Source organism: Rattus norvegicus, chromosome 4 (assembly GCF_036323735.1).
Source record: "Rattus norvegicus strain BN/NHsdMcwi chromosome 4, GRCr8, whole genome shotgun sequence".
Classification (NCBI taxonomy): Eukaryota; Metazoa; Chordata; class Mammalia; order Rodentia; family Muridae; genus Rattus; species Rattus norvegicus.
The window spans coordinates 126,829,620-126,835,929 of NC_086022.1; the positions used below are offsets into that span (position 1 = coordinate 126,829,620).

Consider the following 6,310-nt stretch of genomic DNA (forward strand, 5'->3'; position numbering starts at 1 on the left):
TCATGTCTTCTGAGGACCAAACTATTTGGAGCCTTTGCCATACTGTTGTCCCCTTGTCTATCTGTCTGTCCATGGTGCTAGTCACTGGCCTAGTGTCCTCTGGAATAGTCCATCCCATCCAAAACCTCATGTAGGCAAGGATAGCTATCCAGTGAACACCAGGAAATCTCCTAACTCCACCTCCCCAACATCCAGCTTACAAGGATGTACCCGTCCTATCTGGCTTCTTTCCCCAGGTGTTCTAGAGGTTGAGCTCATCCTCGGCTTGCAAGGCAAACACTTCAGGGACTGAACTTTCTCTTCAGATCAACATTAAGCAACAAACAAAAGGACAGAACTAGGTAGCTCTTCTTTGTCTGGCAGATGTGTGGAAAAGCATTTTTCCCTCTCCCTATCATCTATTTTTGAATTCAGTTCTGGATGTTTTCTTTTTTCCCTGTGTGATTTTAAGCTTTTTTCATGTTCTCTTACTGATTGCATTTCCCACCATCTCTTAAAAGGGGCCTTTCCCCAAAGACGAGGATGAAGCAGATGGCAAATAGAAGTAAGAGAAAAGCAAAGTCAAGAGGATTTCTTTCTGTCCTGTGTGCCCATCTCTGTTCCAAGGAAGTGTGTATTATTCTGTTAATCCCCGACTCACCCTTGTCTATGCTGGACTGTTCTGACAGATAAGGAAACTGAGAAGGAGACTTGCTCAGCTGTTCAAGGCTTGCACCCTTGAATGCCACCCCTGCCTATACAAGCACACCTCTTCCTAAATACCCACCCATACCCACATCCACCCACACTCCCTCTCACAGACCCAACCCCTCTCACCTATCCATATACACCATCACCCCTCCTATACACCATACCCCCTTATCTCCGTACTCCCTTCCTCACTGACAAAGACTGTGCTTGACAGTAGGCCCGCTAAGATTTTATGGCAACACAGAGCACCTTTGCCTTGTGGCAACAAAGCCAATTCCATTTCTTGGACACCAAGGGTCCATAATGTGTTTTTATTACCAAGGAAACTGTTGAGTCCACAGAAAAAATGGAGCCACAAAATGATTAACGCATACAAAAAGGCAGAAATGGAAATGCTTACCAGGAACTAGCTTCTCTTGGAGCCATGACTGAGCCAAGCCCAGAAGTGTGTCCTTTAGAATGGCTCACATCCTGTACCAATTAAGTGTCTGGGGAAGCCGACAATGGCTTCCTGGTGTGGGAAATCACTTTGAAAGTGTTGGGTGGTAGTTAAAGCCATTAGTCCCACTTGGGCTTCCAGGACAACTACAAAGAAAATATTTTGTAAATTGTACAAGAAGCATGGATTTGCTAACCCCTGGGTTAGCCTAAACCAGCCAAGCAATTGCTTTAACACTGTACTTTCCAAGTTGAATAATACCTACGAGGAGTCAGAAAACAGCCCTTACCTCAGAAGGACATCGAGGGGCTAGTTAACAGCCACAGGGTTCTTCACAGCAGTGAGCTGCTGAGTGAAGAGCTGGGAGCTTTCCTTGGACAAGAAGTGTTTATTCCCCTCCCATCACTGAGGGGCGCAAATTAGCCCACACTTTTTGCTGGACCTTTCTGTACCAAAAAGCAGTCTGGAAGGACTGGAATGCCTTCCTAATGACTTCTAAACTGTATTAAAAGTAGATTCAAACAGTGCAGGTTTTTAAAGGCAGCAGATCTAGCTAACTAACTGGAAAATTATTTGATCTTTAGTCTCAGAGGAACCTGGAGTTTTTACCTGTTCGTTTCTACTGCAGAGCAGTCTGGAGGCACAAGAAATGTTCTTCGAGGACCAACGGGAGCCTCCATGGGATCGCGTGAAGCACAAGGTTCTTCATTTGCTCTGCTTCCTATGAGAAGGTGTGCAGGCCAGCATGTCAGGGCTGTCAGGGGCTCTGACTCCAGCCTTGTGCTGAAGAAAGCTTTGCTTTAGGCTCTGTGACTTTGGAGCTCAGTTCATTCGATGGATTCAGACAGCAGGCTTGAGTCAGCTCAATCCCCCATCTTTAAAATGGGAAAAAAAAACACCATATCTAGTTGAGAGGTGTCATAAGGATTTCATAAGGGGAATGGGAGCCCAGTGTTTAGCATAGCTTTTAGGGCTTGAGATTTGGAGTCCATGGCACCCTCGGGAAGCAGAATAAACCCTGGTCTCTCATAGGTTGTATGGGTCATTGGCAGGATATCCATAGAGGGAGAACCAACAATATACAGACACACAGTGTCATCCACACCTAGAGCCATGTCTGTCTCTCTCCTGGAAAGGAGCTGTATCTGCAAATGCTGAAGAATTTTTTAGAGTTTCTGTGACGTAAAGGTAGGAATATTCAGGTCCAGAGCCGACGTACAATTTACCTTGAGCTATCTTTAGGCTTTTAAATAGCCACCCCTTGCCCACCTCAGTGTCCTAACTGACATCCTATGACTAACAGATAAAAAAAAAACCTTTTGGAATGGCTTAATAAAACCATAGCTTATAGTTATAAACCAGAATACTAAGATTCATCAGGTAGCCTCTGAGGCCTACTGGTGAGATTCCTTAGATTTTTTTTGTAACTGCCTCCCTAAGCTATCCACCAGGGCATGTGAGAAGCACGTTGATTTGTGACTTTCCTTGTTTTGTTACTAGAAAAATTTCACCAAACAGCTTCCAACTTGTAACATGGAATCTGAGGTAATCTAAATCTGTGTTCCTAGGCTGCAGTCACTAATAATCAACTCCAGAATAAACTCTTATTTCCCTTTGAGGTGAAAGTTGTATTTTGTTGTTGTTGATTACACACACACACACACACACACACACACACACATACACACACACACACTTCTGTACTGCTCTGTACAGCAATGACTGATGGGAAGGGAAGGAATCACATGACAGTTGGACGGGGCAGTTGGGAATCTGCAAGAGGATGTTCAGCTGGAGCCACAGTGTGAAGGCGATGTCTATAACTGCTGCAGCTCTGAAGGTAAAAGCTTCCCCTACAGAAGTTGCACTGTAGCTGCTGGGAAAGTTTCCCAAATGCAAGTGTTACAGCTCTGTTCTGGGGAGCCCGGTGGAGGGGTGGGAGGGAATTTTTCCCAGCAAAACTGCTCTGGTAGGGAGATGTTTCCCTGAGGAAGGTGTTACAGCTCTGTTCTGAGAGGGATGGAGGAAGTCGGGAGCCAAGGAATACCATAAAAATCGCACCACACAACAAACCTCACACATGAGATTTATTGGGAGAGAAAATCCAGGAGGATGGCTGCCTCTTCTCAGAAGGGAAACAGCAGAGAGCTGAGCAGAATGCAGGGTTTACATAGTGTTCCTTGAGGGTGTTGGGGTGGGGCTTTCCAGGGTGGCCTGGGATTGAAGGACCTGATCTTTGGAGCAAGCTCAGGAATTGTTGTGATTTTTTTTTCTTGTAGCCTGGGTCCTGGCCACTCTTCAGCCTCAGCCTCCTTAGAGAATATTAGAAAAGGACCCTTGGTGCTTTTAGGAAAGTCTAGGGGCACATCCTGGCCACTGGCGCTGCTGATTGGGGTGCTGACCTCTTTGTAAACCCTGCCTTTACAATGCCTACATGGTTTACAAAGGGAGTCCAGGACAGGAAAAGCCTCCCTGCTGCTCCAGTTGGTATGAAGAGCCAACAATGTTGAACCTTAAATATGGAGGCCGACTCTGTAATTTTACGTTGAGCTATGCACAGTCTTTTTTTTTTTTTAAGGTCTTCAGCTGATTAGATAAAGCCCAATGGAGGGTCACCTGTTTTACTCTGTTTTGATTTAAATGTTAATCCACGTAATCAAGAGCAACATCGATGAGACTGCTGTTTGACCCCCAAACTGGATCCCATAGCCTATTCAAAATTAACACAAAAATTAACTACCATAAAATCTACTGTCGTGTTGGGTTTGTCGACTTGACACAAGCCAGAGTCACCTGGGAAGAGGGAGTCTTAATTTTGGAAATTGCCTCTGTCAATCCAACTAGCATTTTGGACATGTCTGTGGGCCATTTTCTTTATCAATGATGCGAGAGGACTTGTAACTCCTGGTCAGTCTAAAAGTGAGAGCTGAGCAAGCCAGTAAACAACACACTTTTACGGTCTCTGTTTCAGTCCCTGCCTTGACTTCCTGCCCTGGCTTCCCTTCATGATGGAGTGTAACCTACAGGCCAAAAAAGTGCTCTCCTCAAGCTGGCTTTGGTCAGTTGTTTGGTCAGCCAAACAAAGGATGGCTCCTGCTCTGTGGAAAGCCGTGATAACATTCGCCGTAACAAGATGGCGCTGGCTTCCGCTGTGCCCCATGTGGAAAGCCGCGATAGCATTCACCGTCACAAGATTGCGCTGGCTTCCGCTGTGCCCCATGTGGAAAGCGGCGATAACATTCGCCATTACAAGATGGCGCTGGCTTCCGCTGCACCAGCCCGACTTCCTTTCAGGAAACTAGCTGTGTGCGCATGTGCAAGAGTGTGTTCGAGCCAAGTCTTTGCCCACCCAGGGGCGTGCCAATGAGATCATGGGTAAGCGACCAATCAGGCGTGGACACGCCACATTAGGGTGTATATAAGCAGCGCCGTTCTGGGGCTCGGTCTCTTCCTCTTTAAGATGCAATAAACGCTTTGCTGCAGAAGGATCCTGGTGTCCGTGCGTCGTTCTTGCTGGCAAGATGTTAGGCGCTCAATATTTGGTGCCGAAACCCGGGGAAAACGCCACACCATCGCCGGCGCCGAGGAGAGCCTCTGTTCGCGGAGAGGGTCCAGAACTGCAGGTAGGCTCTGAGAGGCATGTTTGGTCTTGATCTCTCTCGTCTCTCTCCCCGGTTGTGGTGGAAGCTTTTGTTATCGTTTTGGCAGCGCTCATTCTTTCTCTTTTGGTTTTTGATTTTGCGGCTGCCGCTAGGCACAGTCAGAAGTCGTGCCTAGAAGATGGGAAATGCCGCCCAACAGTAAGAGCAGGACAGGGAGTGCTAGGAGAGTTACAGGACAGCATGTCAGAAACAGAGCGGAATGAAAGATTAAAGAGCTCAAAGAGAAAAGGTGCATCTAAGAAAAAAGGCCCTTCCAAGGACCTTGGATCCGAGGAAGCGAGAGATAAGGGAAAGTACGCCCTGGGAGAGAAACAGGAAGGAGATAAAAGGAACACAGTATTTTGGGAGAAAAATTTTGTCTTTGTGCTTGTAAAAGGTGTGATTAGGCTCTGGAAACTTCACAGAGTCATACTGATCAGATTTGATAGAGGTAGACCGCCTGAAACATTTATTCAGGAGAATCAAACAAAAAGATATCTCAATTCTAAACTTTTGTCTTCAGAGTTGTATTTTATTCAGGACTGTGTTTCACTTCCATACCATTTGTGAATGTCAGTCGTGCTGCTCAGATATCCCGTAATATATCTCAGTATCTTACAGGAATTTGGTTTCAACACGTTGATGGACTAGTCCAGGAATTGAGACAATCCATCGTCTATATCAACTCCACTCGAGTGGATGGTCACCATGGAAGTGGTGGGAAAGGGGAAATCTTACCTCTCTGCTGACTCCTATTGGAATCTGGGTCCCTTTGGTGGGACACCATCTAGTTTTTTCCCTCTATGTCTATTGTCTGTCCTTGGTGCATCAAGCTGTCCATGTATGTCAGTTTATGTCTGTGGTTGTTTTTTTTTTTTTTTGTTCTTTTTTTTCGGAGCTGGGGACTGAACCCAGGGCCTTGTGCTTCCTAGGCAAGCACTCTACCACTGAGCTAAATCCCCAACCCCATGTCTGTGGTTTTTGTTTCTCGTTGTTTAAATGTTTTATGTTTTATGTTCAAAAGAAAAAATGGTAAAAACTTTATCTGTCAATCGTTCACATCTTGATTTGGCTTTAACTCGTTTCAAAAAGGAACAAATGAATAAAAAGCAGTTTCAATCGGCCTTTAGAGCCCTACACCTGTAGCTAGGAGCATAGGTCAGCTGGAGAAGCTGCCCGGGGGTGAGCGTCTACATGAGCTGATCTTAAAGGCACCAACAGCTCCTCAGCTTCTATGTTACTTAGCAGGTGACAAGGTGCTTCTCTTAATATTACAGCTAGAAAAAGTAAAAATGGTGCTTTTGTTTCTCATTGGTTATAAATGTATAAATATGCTCTACATGCCTTGGTTATGGACTATTGGCTTTTAAGTTATTGGATATGGTTAAAAAAGTATAATATTAGTAACAGAGAGTTGACATAAAGCTGGTAATTTGTATGGAGTCATTCTAGACAACATGTGGCATGAGCCAACCTAGGGAAACAGGTCTAAATTGAGGTAATATTTTTATGGAACTCTTATTCTAGAAACCAGGCTTCT

At 45.3% G+C, this 6,310-nt stretch overlaps 1 long non-coding RNA gene across 1 annotated transcript; it reads left to right on the forward strand.

Moving 5' to 3' along the window:
• The first annotated feature begins 2,719 nt into the window (after positions 1-2,719).
• On the forward strand, positions 2,720-4,617 carry LOC134486616 (uncharacterized). The gene is made up of 2 exons (XR_010065880.1): positions 2,720-2,969; positions 4,101-4,617. It is a non-coding gene; the product is annotated as an uncharacterized LOC134486616 (long non-coding RNA).
• The last annotated feature ends 1,693 nt before the right edge of the window (positions 4,618-6,310 follow it).